This window comes from Leucopleurus acutus (assembly GCF_964270905.1).
Source record: "Leucopleurus acutus genome assembly, chromosome: 12".
NCBI lineage: Eukaryota > Metazoa > Chordata > Mammalia > Artiodactyla > Delphinidae > Leucopleurus > Leucopleurus acutus.
Genome location: NC_139154.1, coordinates 75,031,998 through 75,049,421, shown reverse-complemented (window position 1 = coordinate 75,049,421; position 17,424 = coordinate 75,031,998).

Below are 17,424 nucleotides of genomic sequence, written 5' to 3'. Positions count from 1 at the left end.
CTTGTCTTCTTCCTGATCTTAGTGGAAATGGTTTCAGTTTTTCACCACTGACAATGATGTTGGCTGTGGGTTTGTCATATATGGCCTTTATTATGTTGAGGTAAGTTCCCTCTATGCCTACTTTCTGGAAGGTTTTTATCATAAATGGGTGTTGAATTTTGTCAAAAGTTTTTTCTGCGTCTATTGAGATGATCATATGGTTTTTATTCTTCAATTTGTTAATATGATGTATCACTTTGATTGATTTGCATATATTGAAGAATCCTTGCATCCCTTGGATAAATCCCACATGATCATGGTGTATGATTCTTCTAACGTGTTGTTGGATTCTTTTTGCTAGTATTGTGTTGAGGATTTTTGCATCTATATTCATCAGTGATATTGGTCTGTAATTTTCTTTTTATGTAATATCTTTTTCTGGTTTTGATATAAGGGTGATGGTGGCCTTGTAGAATGAATTTGGGAGTGTTCCTTCCTCTGCAATTTTTTTTTTAGAATTTGAGAAGGATCGGTGTTAGCTGTTGTCTAAATGTTTGATGGAATTCACCTGTGAAGCCATCTGGTACTGGACTTTTGTTTGTTGGACGATTTTTAAATCACAGTTTTGATTTCATTACTTGTGATTTATCTGTTCATATTTTCTATTTCTTCCTGGTTCAGTCTTGGAACGTTATACCTTTCAAAGAATTTGTCCATTTCTTCTATGTTGTCCATTTTATTGGCATATAGTTGCCTATAGTAGTCTCTAATGATTTTTTGTATTTCTGCAGTGTGCATTGTAACTTCTCCTTTTTCATTTCTAATTTTACTGATTTGAGTCCTCTTCCTCTTTTTCTTGATGAGTCTGGCTAAAGGTTATCAAATTTGTTTATCTTCTCAAAGAAGCAGTTTTTAGTTTTATTGACCTTTGCTATTGTTTTCTTTGTTTCTATTTCATTTATATTTGCTCTGACCTTTATGATTTCTTTCCTTCTACTAACTTTGGGTTTTGTTTGTTCTTCTTTCTCTAGTTCCTTTAGGTATAAGGTTAGATGTATATTTGAGATTTTACTTGTTTCTTGGCATAGGATGGTATTGCTATAAACTTCCCTCTTAAAACTGCTTTTGCTGTATCCCATAGGTTTTTGGATCATCGTGTTTTCACTGTAGTTTGCCTTTAGGTATTTTTTGATTTCTTATTTGATTTCTTCAGTGATCTCTTGGTTATTTAGTAACGTATTGTTTAGCCACCCTGTGTTTGTGTTTTTTACGTTTTTTTTCCCTGTAATTTATTTCTAATCTCATAGCGCTGTGCTCAGAGAAGATGCTTGATATGGAGAGACCTTCAAGATGGCAGAGGAGTAAGACGTGGAGATCACCTTCCTCCCCACACATACATCAGAAATACATCTATATGTGGAACAGCTCCTATAGAGCACCTACTGAACGCTGGCAGAAGACCTCAGACTTCCCCAAAGGCAAGAAACTCCCCATATACCTGGGTAGGGCAAAAGATAAAAGAAAAAACAGAGACAAAGCATAGGGACAGGGCTTCCCTGGTGGCGTAGTGGTTGAGAGTCTGCCTGCCGATGCAGGGGACACGGGTTCATGCCCCAGTCCTGGAAGATCCCACATGCCACGGAGCAGCTAGGCCTGTGAGTCATGGCCGTTGAGCCTGCACGTCCGGAGCCTGTGCTCCACAACGGGAGAGGCCACAGCAGTGAGAGGCCCGCGTACAGCAAAAACAAAAAAGTATAGGGACAGGACCTGCACCTCTGGGAGAAGGCTGTGAAGGAGGGAAAGTTTCCACACACTAGGAAGCCCCTTCACAGCAGAGATGGGGGTGGTGGGGTGGGAGCTTCGGAGCCACAGAGGAGAGCACAGCAACAGGGCTCCAGAGGGCAAAGCGGAGAGATTCCCACACAGAGGATCGGTGCCGACCTGCACTCACCAGCCTGAGAGGCTTCTCTGCCCACCCACCAGAGCGGGTGGCGGCTGGGAGCTGAAGCTCTGGTTTTGGAGGTCAGACCCCAGGTAGAGGACTGGGGTTGGCTGTGTGAACACAGCCTGAAGGGGGCTAGTGTGCCACAGCTAGCCTGGAGGGAATCTGGGAAAAAGTCTGGAACTGCCTAAGAGGCAAGAGACCATTGTTTCAGGGTACGCGAGGAAAGGGGATTCAGAGCACCACTTAAATGAGCTCCAGAGATGGGAGCGAGCTGCAGCTATCAGTGTGGACACCGGAGACGGGCATGAAATGCTGAGGTTGCTGCAGCCTACAAGAAGCCTGTGTGCAAGCACAGATCACTATCCACAACTCCCCTCCCAGGAGCCTGTGCAGCCCGCCACTACCAGTGTCCCATGATCCAAGGACATCTTCCCCAGGAAAACACATGGCACGCCTCAGGCTACTGCAATGTCATGCTAGCCTCTGCTACCACAGGATCGCCCCACATTCTGTACCCATCCCTCCCCCATGGCCCGAGTGAGCCAGAGCCCCCTAATCAGCTGCTATTTTAACCCCTTCCTGTCTGAGTGAAGAACAGACACTCTCAAGTGACCTACATGCAGAGGCGGGGCCAAGTCCAAAGCTGAATGCCAGGAGCTGTGCTCACAAAGAGAGAAAGGGAAATCTCCCCCAGAAGCCTCAGGAGCAGTGGATTAAATCTCCACAATCAACTTGATGTACCCTGCAATTCTGGAATACCTGAATAGAAAACTAATCATCCCAAAATTGAGGTGGTAGACATAGGGAGCAACTGTAGACAGGGTTTGCTTTCTGCATCTAATATGTTTCCGGTTTTATGTTCATCTTAGTTTAGTATTTACAGTTTATTATCATTGGTAGATTTGTTTATTGATTTTGTTGCTCTCTTCCATTTTTTTAATATATAGATATATATATTTTTTCTCTTTTTGTGAGTGTGTATGTGCATGCTTCTTTGTGTGATTTTGTCTGTATAGCTTTGCTTTCGCATTTGTCCTAGGGTTCTGTCTATCCTTTTTTTTTTACTCTAGTTTTTAGCACTTGTTATCATAGGTGGATATGTTTTTTGGTTTGGTTGATCTCTTCTTTCTTTTTCTTACTTTTTAATTTTTAATCCTTTTTTAAATTTTTTATTTTAATAACATTAAAACATTTTGCTTTGTTTTGTTTTGTTTTATTCCTTCCTTCTTTCTTTTTTACTCCCTTTTCTTTTGAGCCGTGTGGCTGACCAGGTCCTGGTGCTTTGGCTGGGTGTGAGGCCTGTCACTCTGATGTAAGCTAGCTGAGCTGAATTCAGGACATTGGTTCACCAGAGACCTCCCAGCTCCATGTAACATCAAACGGCAAAAGCTCTCCCAGAGATCTCCATCTAAATGCTAGGACCCAGCTCCACTCAATGACCAGCAACCTACAGTGCTGGACACCCTATGCCAAACAACTAGCAAGACAGGAAGACAACCCCACCCATTAGCAGAGAGGCTGCCTAAAATTATAATAAGGTCACAGACACCTCAAAACACACCACTGGACATGTTCCTGCCCCCCAGAAAGACAATATCCAGCCTCATCCATCAGAACACAGGCACCAGTCCCCTCCACCAGGAAGCCTTCAAAACCCACCGAATCAACCTCAGTCACTGGGGGCAGACACCAAAAACAACGGGAAGTACAAACTGGCAGCCTGCAAACAGGAGACGCCAAAAACAGTAAGTTAATCAAAATGAGAAGACAGAGAAACAGAAGATGAAAGAGCAAGGCAAAAACCCACCAGACCAAACAAATGAAGAGAAAATAGGCAGTCTACCAGAAAAAGAACTCAGAGTAATGATAGTAAAGATGATTCCATGGAAATACAATGGAGAAAATACAAGAAACGTTTAACAAGGACCTTCAAGAACTAAAAAGCAAACAAACAATGATGAAGAAAACAAATGAAATTAAAATTTCTCTAGGAGGAATCAATAGCAGAATAACTCAGGCAGAAGCACGGATAAGTGACCTGGAAGATAAAATACTAGAAATAGCTACCACAGAGCAAAATAAAGAAAAAAGAATGAAAAGAATTGAGGACAGCCTCAGAGACCTCTGGGGCAACATTAAGCATACAAACATTCAAATTATAGGGGTCTCAGAAGAAAAGAAAAGAAAGGGACTGAGAAAATATTTGAAGAGATTATAGTTGAAAACTTAAATAATATGGGAAAGGAAATAGTCAATCAAGTCCAGCAAGTGCAGAGAGTCCCATTCAGGATAAATCAAAGGAGAAACATGCCAAAACACATATTAATTGAACTATCAAAAATTAAATACAATGAAAAAATATTAAAGCAGCAAGGGTAAAAGAACAAGTAACATACAAGGGAATCCCTATAAGGTTAACAGCAGAAACCCTGCAAGACAGAAGGGAGTGGCAGGACATATTTAAAGTGATGAAAGGGAAAAACCTACAACCAAGATTACTCTATGCAGCAAGGAGCTCATTCATATTTGACAAGAAATTAAAACCTATACAGACAAGCAAAAGCTAAGAGAATTCAGCACCACCACACCAGCTTTACAACAAATGCTAAAGGAACTTCTCTAGGCAGGAAATACAAGAGAAGGAAAAGACTTACAATAACAAACCCCAAACAATTAAGAAAATGGTAATAGGAACATACATATTGATAATTACCTTAAATGTAAATGGATTAAACACTCCAACCAAAAGACATAGACTGGCTGAATGGATACAAAAACAAGACCTGTATATATGCTGTCTACAAGAGACCCACTTCAGACCTGGGGGCACATACAGACTGAAAGTGAGAGGATGGGAAAAGATATTCCATGCAAATGGAAACCAAAAGTAAGCTGGAGCAGCAATTCTCATATCAGACAAAAATAGACTTTAAAATAAAGACTATTACAAGAGACAAAGAAAGACCCTGCATAATGATCAAGGGATCAATGCAGGAAGAAGATATAACAATTGTAAATATTTATGCACCCAACATAGGAGCACCTCAATACATAAGGCAAATGATAACAGCCATAAAAGGGGAAATTAAGAGTAAGACAATCATAGTAGGGGAATTTAACACCCCACTTTCACCTATGGACAGACCATCCAAAATGAAAGTAAACAAGGAAAAAAGCCTTAAATTGTACATTAAACAAGATAGCATTAATAGATATATATAAGACATTCCATCTAAAAACAACAGAGTGCACATTATTCTCAAGTGCTCATGGGACATTCTCCAGGATAGATCATATCCTGGGTCACAAATCAAGCCTTGGTTAACTTAAGAAAATTGAAATCATAACAAGTATATTTTCCAACCACAACGCTATGAGACTAGATATCCATACAGGAAAAAATCTGTAAAAGATACAAACACATGAGGCTAAACAATAGACTACTAAATAACCAAGAGATCACTGAAGAAATCAAAGAGGAAATCAAAAAATACCTAGAAACAAATGACAATGAAAACACGATGACCCAAAACCTATGGGATACAGCAAAAGCAGTTCTAAGACGGAAGTTTATAGCAATCCAAACCTACCTCAAAAAACAAGAAACATCTCAAATAAACAACTTAACCTTACACCTAAAACAATTAGGGAAAGAAGAACAAAAATCCCAAAGTTAGCAGAACGAAAGAAATCATAAAGGTCAGATGTGAAATAAATGAAAAAGAAGTGAATGAAACAATAGCAGAGATCAATAAACTAAAAGCTGGTTCTCTGAGAAAATAAACAAAATTGATAAACCATTAGCCAGACTCATCAAGAAAAAAATGGATAAGACTCCAATCAATAGAATTAGAAATGAAAAAGAAGTAACAACTGACACTGCAGAAATACAAAGGATCATGAGAGATTACTACAAGCAACTATATGCCAATAAAATGGACAACCTGGAAGAAATGGACAAATTCTTAGAAAAGCACAATCTTCCAAGACTGAACCAGGAAGAAATAGAAAATATAAAGAGACCAATCACTAGCACTGAAATTGAGACTATGATTAAAAATATTCCAACAAACAAAAGCCCAGGACCAGATGGCTTCACAGGCGAATTCTACCAAACATTTAGAGAAGAGCAAACACCTACCTTTCTCAAACTCTTCCAAAATATAGCAGGGGGAGGAATACTCCCAAACTCATTCTACGAGGCCACCATCACCTTGATACCAAAACCAGACAAAGGTGCCACAAAGAAAGAAATCTACAGGCCAAGAAAAATACAGACCAAGAAAGAAAAATACAGGCCTAGAATCTGTGCAAAATACCTCAACAAATACTAGCAAACAGAATCCAGCAGACATTAAAAGGATCATACATCATGATCAAGTGGGGTTTATCCCAGGAATGCAAGGATTCTTTAATATATGCAAATCAATCAATGTGATGAATCATATTAACAAATTGAAGGAGAAAAACCGCATGATCATCTCAATAGATGCAGAAAAAGCTTTTGACAAAATTCAACACCCATTGTTGATAAAAACCCTCAGAAAGTAGGCAGAGAGGGATAGTAAAGCCCACATATGACAAATCAACACCGAACATCATTTTCAATGGTGAAAAACTGAAACCCTTTCCTCTAAGATCAGGAACAAGACAAGGTTGTCTACTCTCAACACTATTATTCAGCATAGTTTTGGAAGTTTTAGCCACAGCAATCAGAGAAGAAAAAAAAAAATAAAAGGAATCCAAATCAGAAAAGAAGAAGTAAAACTGTCACTGTTTGCAGATGACATGATACTGTATATACAGTATCCTAAAGATGCTACCAGGAAACTATTAGAGCTAATCAATGAATCTGGTAAAGCAGCAGGATACAAAATTAATGCACAGAAATCTCTTGCATTCCTATACAGTAATGATGAAATATCTGAAAGAGAAATTAAGGAAACACTCCCATTTACCATTGCAACAAAAAGAATAAAATACCTAGGAATAAACCTACCTAAGGAGACAAAAGACCTGTATGCAGAAAACTATAAGACACTGATGAAAGAAATTAAAGATGATATAGATGGAGAGATATGCCATGTTCTTGTATTGGAAGAATCAACATGGTGAAAAAGACTATACTACCCAAAGGAATCTACAGATTCAGTGCCATCCCTATCAAACTACCAATGGAATTTTTCACTGAACTAGAACAAAAAATCTCACAATTTGTATGGAAACACAAAAGACCCCAAATAGCCAAAGCAATCTTGAGAAAGAAAAACAGAGCTGGAGGAATCAGGGTCCCAGACTTCAAACTATACTGCAAAGCTACAGTAATCACAACAGCATGGTAATGGCACCAAAACAGAAATATAGATCAATGGAACAGGAGAGAAAGCCCAGAGATAAACCCACGCACATATGGTCACTCTTTCTTTGATAAAGGAGGCAAGAATATACAATGGAGAAAAGACAGCCTCTTCAATAAGTGGTGCTGGGAAAACTGGACAGCTACATGTAAGATGAATGAAATTAGAACACTCCCTAACACCACACACAAAAATAAACTCAGAATGGATTAAAGACCTAAATGTAAGGCCCGATACTGCAAAACTCTTAGAGGAAAACATAGGCAGAACACTCTATGACATAAATCACAGCAAGATTCTTTGTGACACACCTCCTAGAGAAATGGAAATAAAAACAAAAATAAACAAATGGGACATAATGAAACTTAAAATCTTTTGCACAGCAGAGGAAAACTTAAACAAGACGAAAAGACAACCCTCAGAATGGGAGAAAATATTTGCAAATAAAGCAACTGACAAAGGATTAATCTCCAAAATTTACAAGCAGCTCATGCATCTCAATTTCAAAAAAAACCAAAGAACCCAATCCAAAAATGGGCAGAAGACCTAAATAGACATTTCTCCAAAGAAGATATATAGATTGCTAACAAACACATGAAAGGATGCTCAACATCACTAATCATTAGAGAAACGCAAATCAAAACTACAATGCGGGGCTTCCCTCGTGGTGCAGTGGTTGAGAGTCCGCCTGCTGATGCAGGGGACACGAATTCATGCCCCGGTCTGGGAAGATCCCACATGCCGCAGAGCAGCTAGTCCCGTGAGCCATGGCCACTGAGCCTGCGCGTCTGGAGCCTGTGCTCCACAACGGGAGAGGCCACAACAGTGAGAATCCCGCATACCGCAAAAAACAAAACACTACAGTGCGGTATCACCTCACAGCAGTCAGAATGGCCATCATCAAGAAATCTACAATAAATGTTGGAGAGGGTGTGGAGAAAAGGGAACCCTCTTGCACTTTTGGTAGGAATGTAAATTGATACAGCCACTATGGAGAACAGCATGGAGGTTCCTTAAAAAATTAAAAATAGAACTACCATATGACCCAGCAATCCCACTACTGGGTATGTACCCTGAGAATACCATAATTCAAAAAGAGTCATGTACCAGTGTTCATTGCAGCTCTAGTTACAATAGCCAGGACATGGAAGCAACCTAAGTGTCCATCGACAGATGAATGGCTAAAGAAGATGTGGCACCTAACAATGGAACATTACTCAGCCATAAAAAGAAACGAAATTGAGTTATTTGTAGTCAGGTGGATGGACCTAGAATCTGTCATACAGAGTGAAGTAAGTCAGAAAGAGAAAAACAAATACCGTATGCTGACACATATATATAGAATCTAAAAAAAAAAAAGTGGTTCTGAAGAATCTTGGGGCAGGACAGGAATAAAGACACAGACATAGAGAATGGACTTGAGACGTAGGGAGGGGGAAGGTTAAGCTGGGACGAAGTGAGAGAGTGGCATGGACATATATACACTACCAAATGTAAAACAGATTGCTAATGGGAAGCAGTTGCATAGCTCAGTGAGATCAGCTATGTGATTTGTGACCACCTACAGGGGTGGGATAGGGAGAGTGGGAGGGAGACACACAAGGGAGGAGATAGGGGGATATATGTATATGTAGAGCTGATTCTCTTTTTTATAAAGCCGAAACTCACACACCATTGTAAAGCAATTATACTCCAATAAAAGTGTTAAAAAAATCTATCTGGTCTATTGTGTCATTTAAAGCTTTTGTTTCCTTATTAATTTTCTGTCTGGATGATCTGTCCATTGGTGTTAGTAAGGTGTTAAACTCCCCCACTGTTATTGTGTTACTGTTGATTTCCTCTTATATAGCTATTTGCCTTATGTATTGAGGTGCCCTTATGTTGGGTGCATATATATTTATAATTGCTATATCTTCTTCATGGATGATGCCTTGATCATTACGTAGTGTCCTTCCTTGTTTCTTGTAACATTCTTTATTTTAAAGTCTATTTTATCTGATATGAGTATTGCTACTCCAGCTTTCTTTTCATTTCCATTTGCATGGAATATCTTTTTTCATCCCCTCACTTTCAGTCTGTATGTGTCGCAAGGTCTGAAGTGGGTCTCTTGTAGACAGCATAGATCCAGGTCTTGTTTTTGTATCCATTCAGCAAGCCTGTGTCTTTTGGTTGGAGCATTTAATCCATTCACATTTAATGTAATTATTGATATATATGTTTCTATTACCATTTTCTTAATTGTTTTGGGTTTGTTTTAGTAGGTCCTTTTCTTCTTTTGTGTTTCCCACTTAGAGAAGTTCCTTTAGCATCTGTTGTATAGCTGGTTTGGTGGTGCTGAATTCTTTTAGCTTTTGCTTGTCTGTAAAGCTTTTGATTTCTCCAGAGAAATGTGAATGAGATCCTTGATGGGTAGAGTAATTTTGGTTGTAGTTTCTTCCCTTTCATCACTTTAAATATATTGTGCCATTCCCTTCTGGCTTGTAGAGTTTCTGCTGAGAAATCAGCTGTTAACCTTATGGGAGTTCTCTTGTATGTTATTTGTCGTATTTCCCTTGTTGCTTTTAATAATTTTTCTTTGTCTTTAATTTTTGTCAATTTGATTACTATATGTCTTGGCGTGTTTCTCCTTGGGTTTATCCTGCCTGGGACTCTCTGAGCTTCCAGACTTGGGTGGCTCTTTCCTTTTCCATGTTAGGGAAGTTTTTGACTATAATCTCTTCAAATATTTTCTCAGGCCCTTTCTCTCTCTCTTCTCCTTCTGGGACCCCTATAATGCAAATGTTGGTGCATTTAATGTTGTCCCAGTGGTCTCTTAGGCTCTCTTCATTTCTTTTCCCTCTTTTTTCTTTATTCTGTTCCTCAGCAGTGATTTCCACCATTCTGTCTTCCAGGTCACTTATCTGTTCTTCTGCCTCAGTTATTCTGCTATTGATTCCTTCTAGTGTATTTTTCATTTCAGTTATTGTATTGTTCATCTCTGTTTGTTCTTTAATTCTTCTAGGTCTCTGTTAAACATTTCTTGCATCTTCTCGATCTTTGCCTCCATTTTTCTTCCGAGGTCCTGGATCATCTTCGCTATCATTATTCTGAATGCTTTTTCTGGGAGATTGTCTATCTCCACTTCATTTAGTTGTTTTTTCTGAGGTTTTTTCTTATTCCTTCATCTGGCACATAGACCTCTGCCTTTTCATTTTGTCTATTTTTCTGTGAATGTGGTTTTTGTTCCACAGGCTGCAGGATTGTAGTTCTTCTTGCTTCTTCTGTTTGCCCTCTGGTCTCCTTAAGGTCTTTCTGATCCATCAGGTTTTTTAAAAAAGTAAGATATCTCAACAAAATCTATATATTATATTATCATAATTGAGGGTTAAAAAAAGCCAGATTTTCAATTAACCAAAATACAGCATGATTATCATCCAGGAAATTATGGTAGTTCAATTCAGTAATGACTAGAACTTGGGCTAGAGATTTTTCATAGAGAAAATCAAAGCTTTCATAGAGAAAATCAAAATTTTCATAGAGAAAATCAAAAGATTTACAGAACATTACAAAATATGAAGAAATGTTTAAAATATAAATGTTAAGAAAGGTAATAAAACAATATACAAAATCTTGTACATATATAATGTACATGTTCCAAAATAACAATGTTGTCTACATTTGCATATATACTGAGAATAAATATTGGGGAAAGAGAGAAATCAAGACAGAGCAAGGGAGCATATAGAAAAGTCTGGAAAGAAATACAACCAAATGTTAACAGTAGTTGTCTCTTAGAGTGATAATGTTTAAGTTATTTTTGTTATGGGTGATTTTAATTTACATCTTTATATTTTCCTATTTTTGTAAAATGTCTTCATTGAGCAAATATTACTTCTAAAATCAGAAAAAAACAAGTACTGTTGTCCAAAAGAGTCATTTGGAAGAAGGAGGCTACAGAATGTTTAGAAACATAACAAATTCATTTTTCAGTGTTAGCAAACTACAGAAAATAAGCTTCTAATTAAGGGTGTAATTTTAAAACCTATTGTCATACTCCTTTAATATACTTCAGAAGAAAAATAAATGCTATTTTGTCTAAAATATAGCTGATTCGTGCATTATTTTTAAATTGCTAGTTATTAGTTAACTCCAACCAATAATTTCTGAATGTTTGAAAGAAGACAAAGTGATAGAAACTCAGCGTGTGTACACAGCAGAACCCCATTTCCTTCACTGATTGGATAGTTCCTCAGAGAAAAGAGAAAATAACTCCTCAATATAGCAAAACTTATATCCAGACTAAGTCTTCACACACAGAGAAGGAAAATAATAACCAGATATACATAGAATTTGCCAGGTATTTAAACCAGCCATCTGGAGATTCAAGACTAAGAATAGGCTTTATTTTCATGTATGTGAATGTGATCAATTGAATCATGATCCATTTTGCATCACACCTTCTCTCCAAGCCAACCATTCAATAAAAAGATGAGGATGCCAGCAAAGATGACACTAGTGTCCTTACTGTTCATTCCACAAATGTCTGATGAGTATCTACCAAGTGCAAGGCTATCTTCATTTCTTCAGCAGTATGAAGATAAGACTATCAATTTCAGCTCCCAGGTAGATGGGAGCTGGGCTTTAGCATGGACAAGGGGCAGTGTCCTGGGAGCTTACAGTAGGGGCAGATATGAGGGTCACTTGACCAAGATCTGCAGAGCATAGTGTTAAGCAGAAATAATACAAAAGCCAAAATCAAAGTCAGGCTGACCAAGTGAACTGTCAGTCCAAAGGAAAGTGTAGGCTGAGAGGAGGACTCCTAGTAGGAGTCAATAGGTAGAAACCAAAACAGAGAAGAGGATTCATAGGCTAGGGATAGGTGGAGAAATTTCCTGAGGCGAGGGCATTCTACATATAGCTTCATAGAGCATGTTCTGCAATGTGGCCTGGAAGAGAGGTGGACAAACACAATCCCTGCCTTCAAGAAAATCACAGCCTAGCCGAAGATATAAGATCCATTTCATTCTGCACACTTACATGTCAGCTCCACCCAACAGCTCCCTAAACCTTGAAACATGCCTCAGTCAAACGCTCACTTTGTGTTGTATGAATAGATGATGATAATGAAGATTATGTCAAAGAGACAAAGGAGGCTGTAGATAAATAGATGAGGCAGGGAAGTGGAATGCTCCAAAGACAAGGTGTCAAGACACCTGGTTCTAGTCCTTGGCTCTACTACTAACAAGGGTTAAGTTGGACAAGTCATCTAAGCTCCAAGTTTCATGAAGGAATTGGAGCAGATAAGATCCCTTTTTTCTTCTTTTTCCTTTTCTCCATAAAATGAATTCATCTTTCTTAAATCAGATTGGAAAGTTCTTTCTGATCCTGCCATTCTTCCAAATGTATTGAATAAATTCAAATATTTTATAACTCTTGGCCCTTTTAAAAATTAACTACAATTGAAGCATCTGCTTGAACAGAGTTATTTAGGAAAAAAAAAAAAAACACTTAAATCTAAGTAGTATCCTTGCATTATCTCCCTTGTGGATATGTAAACTTTTAACCTCTTACCTTGAATAGAGTTTCCACATTTGCCCTATTTAATCAACGATAAAAGTCAGATATGTCATTCCTTATACTTTATCCGTTAGCAGCATACTGTAGATTCCAACAGAAAGACTGTTTTTTCCCTTTCCACATTTTATAGTGATAAAGAAGTTACTGCTAGTTTATCAAAATAATTTATGCCTTAAAATTCTTCTAAGGGCAGAGAGAAAATAATAATGTCCATTCCATTTTAGGTTTTGGTCTCAGCAGTTCCATTGGTATAGGATATGACATACTAAGGAGAAAAAAATCAAAAATCAGTTTTAGTAATGCTATTACACATTTTTTTAAAAAATTCTAAATTTCAACATATCAATGTCTTTGATTTTGTTTGAACCACTGCTCCCGAAAAAATTAATTGAAATTTTTTCAAAGAGATTTTAAAACCCATTTTGTTATCTATAATCGGTATCAAGATACAAGATTAAGTATTCACAAAAGGAAAGATAAGGAGGATTTTCTATTTTAATAAAAAATCAACAACGGGAAGGAAAAAATAATTCAAATAAGGTAAAACAAAATTGGAAAGTAGAACACAGAAAATTCTAAAAGTCAACAAAATATTATGGAAAGATTCCAAACTGGCAAAAGTGGGAGAGTGATGATCCATTTCGTTAAATTACATATTGAAATAAAATTACTAATTTTCAGGGGATATTATTTCTAGTTTCATGCTCCACAATGCAATCATCTTGAAACCCCATCGGCCTTGATTAGCCAAATGAAGTTTCCAGAAAAGCTAATTTTGAAAAAAGGGAGGAAGGAACTTGTTGCTGAAAACAAAATAAAGCTTCACATCTGTGTCTGCATCTGAAGTTGTTCTGTAAGAGCTGATAACTTGTTAGAAAGCAACTTTTTTTTTTCAAGACAGTGGATTTACATCATACATTTTATCTCTCCAAGGAAATTCTAATTACTCGTTCCAATCATTTCTGATTGATTTGCTTTTTATTCATCCAAGGTATTCTCTGCTCTATGATGAAATCAAGCCTTCAATAAAATTCCAAAAATTTGAGAACAATTTACAAGCTCCAGATGACTGAAAGTTTTCTCATGTCCGTTTGGCATTCAGAAGGAGAGTTTCACCAAATATATTCTGAAGAAGAATACATCTGGCACTCACTAAAACAAAGAACTCACCAGTGACATACTTGAGGCAAATTAATATCACATAAATGCAAAGTTGCCAATATTCTTTGAAGCCAAAGCTGCAATCCAAGCTCCATGTACTTCAATGAGTTTTCTTCTAGCACAGGCCACCAGCCACATAGGTTAATGTTTGGGGGTGTTTTAGCAATCAATTTAATAAACACATTATCTTCTGTGTAGAAGTTTATAATGGTGTGTGTGTGTGTGTGTGTGTCTGTGTGTGTGTGTATTAGAAAAGACTCAGCATGTGCTGAAAGCCCACTTAAATTCATTTTTTCTCTTGGTCTGATGCTGACTCCAATTCAGTAACAAAAGATAAGATAAAAATTAAAGAATTTTAGCACTAAAAGACAATTAGAAACTATCTCTTCCAAGGGCTTGTTTTAATAATGGCAAGTATATCAGAAATCCTTATGTGTATTTACCACAAGAATATTTTCTTGGATAATAATGGTAAACTTAGCTATTCAGAACTATTGAATTTTTAAGCATCAGTATGAAAGCAGCCCAAGAAATAAATAATTTAATCAACATTATTCTTGCAAGACTATGCTACAGGGGCTAGCAGTAGTCAGTGATCAAATTTTATCATGTCACTAAGAAATCTAGTATTTAACAAATGAACTATTTTTATGAAAGGTAAAGACTTATACAGCCAAATATGGCTCAAGCATTGGCTTCTCTTTCAACAGATTCATAAGGGCATATACTTTCACAAACCAACTGGACCCAAATATTGCCTTATTTGGCTACATGGCCAAAAACTGTAGGTTATGTCTGCTATTCATGTCTTGGTCTAGAGGACACCAGGGTTACCCAAGGTTGGGCATAGTTAGCCAACGCCTTAATCAGCTGCTCTTAGAACTGAGCCACACTGATAGGACATCTTTGATTTGGATGTACAGTCAAAAGCAGACAGAGACTTAAAGCACGTGCAGGCACTTCCCTGGTGGCGCAGAGGTTAAGAATCACCTACTAATGTAGGGGACATGGGTTTGAACCCTGGTCCGGGAAGATCCCACGTGCCACGGAGCAAATAAGTCCATGCAGCACAACTACTGAGCCTGCACTCTAGAGCCTGCGAGCCACAACTACTGAGCCCACATGCCACAACTACTGAAGCCCGCACACCTAGAGCCCATGCTCCGCAACAAGAGAAGCCACCGCAACAAGAAGTCCATGCACCACAACGAAGAGTAGCCCCTGCTCGCTGCAACTAGAGAAAGCCCGCACACAGCAACAAAAACCAAACACAGCCAAAAATAAATAAATAAAAGGAATTTAAAAAAAATAAATCACGATGCATAGTCATTGACATCTGTGAATCTCTTCTGAAATTGTCATTTCCCCCCCCCACCAAACAGATCTTCAAATCTTTAAAATCTCAGATTCCCGTGGGTTCATAGCAGTTTAGCAAGGTGAATTTATTGCAATCTCCAGTTGCAGTCCACTCAATCTACATGTCCAGTTTGAATCTGTGTAGTTGTACCACATTGAAGAATCATCCATGTTTCTGTTCTATCCCTGCAATCCTAGATATTCAGTTGGTGGTGGGGAGGGAGTAACATAGAGGAAACTTTAGAGCAGGGGTTCTTGCTACCAGACAGCTTGCTTTAGAACCCCTACTTTGCTGCTCACTACCTATATGACCAGGGCAAGGTACTAAACTGTTCTGTCTCAATTTCCTTTTTAGTAAAATAGGCATAATAATAGTGCTGTTGAATTAACACATGTAGCACTTGCTTCAGTTCCTGACATAGTGTAAGTACTACATACATGTTAACTATTACTATTTATTACCAGTAAGGAAGTATAATTTTATAAGCCACTTGAAATTCAAAAAATTAGGTATCTCAGAGCCATTTATTCAAAAAATACCATTGTCTTAGGACGCTGCTCAGGGTGGGGTCACAGATTTCCATGACCCAGTCATCAAACTGCAGTAAACTATGTGTCCAGACCCTGATTCCTCTAAATAGCCCATAAACTAGACAGAGTTACACACAAAAATATGAAGCAAGTTTTAGCCTTGCTTGCTTACACACAGCAGCAATAGCTATGTGCAAAGAACTGTACTAAGGGTTTTATGTGCATTTTCTTATTTAATACTCATAAAAATTCTATGAGATAGGAATTATCATTAACCCCATTTCACATGTGAGGAAACTGAGGCCCAAAAAGGGTTAAGTAACTTTCCCAAGTTCACACAGTCAGTGAGTGGCACAGCAGGACTTGAACCCAGGCTCTCTGGATCCAAGCCCTACACTACACTAACCCCTCATTGGGGGTTATCTTACGATGTGTCCATCATTCCTGAACCAATCACTGTGTCTACAGATTTGATGTTGATTGGCAGAGACTGAGCCAAATACTCACCAAAAAGTCACAGGAAAAATAAGCTCCATACAAATTGTATGAAGTGGGAGTACTCAAGGCCAAACTGTGGTGTCTAGATTCAAAGATAGTAAGAATAAGCAGGCAAAGGATACAGCAGTCCCCAACTACCCATGGTTTTGCTTCCCACAGTTTCAGTCACCCAAGGTCAACCACGGTCTGAACATATATGGAAAATTCCAGAAATAAACAACTCATAAGTGTTAAATTGCTGTACCATTCTGAGTATCATGATAAAATCTTGACTCATCCTGCTCCACCCCACCAGGGGTCCCCAACCATTGACATCATCTGCCTACATCCAATCATAGACATCATCATGGTTCAATGATCCAGGATCACCAGAAGCAGATGATTCTCCTTCTGACTTATCGTCAGAATGTCAATAGTAGCCTAACACTAAGTCACAATGTCTATTGTCATTCACGTCACTTCATCTCATCATGTGAGCATTTTATCACCTTACATTATCACAAGAAGAAGGGTGAATACAGTACAATAAGATATTTTGAGAGACAGACTACATTCACATAACTTTTATTATAGTATATTGTTATAATTGTTCTATTTTATTATTAGTTATTGTTGTTAATCTCCTACTGTGCCTAATTTATAGATTAAACTTTATCATAGGTATGTATGTATAAGACAAAGCATAGTATATATAGGGTTCAGTACTATCCATAGTTTCAGCATCCACTGGGGGCCTTGGAACATACACCCCGTGAATAAGAGGGGATGACTATATAAATGAAATAAAAGCTCAGGGTGGATGCCCCAGCTCCTGGCCTGCCGTGTAGCTCACAGAGACAAACGTAAATCTAGAAGTCCTTACAGCCCGTGTAGAATGTGCTGTCTTCCAGTCAGAGAAACCTGGAATCGCAGGCTCAGTGCCCTTCGTATCCTCAGGCTCATCGGCACACAGAAACAACTTAAACCACTACAGAAGACAATAATTCTGCCACATCACCAGACCTAATAGCCAGGTTCTGGACTTTGACATTCTTGTTTTAC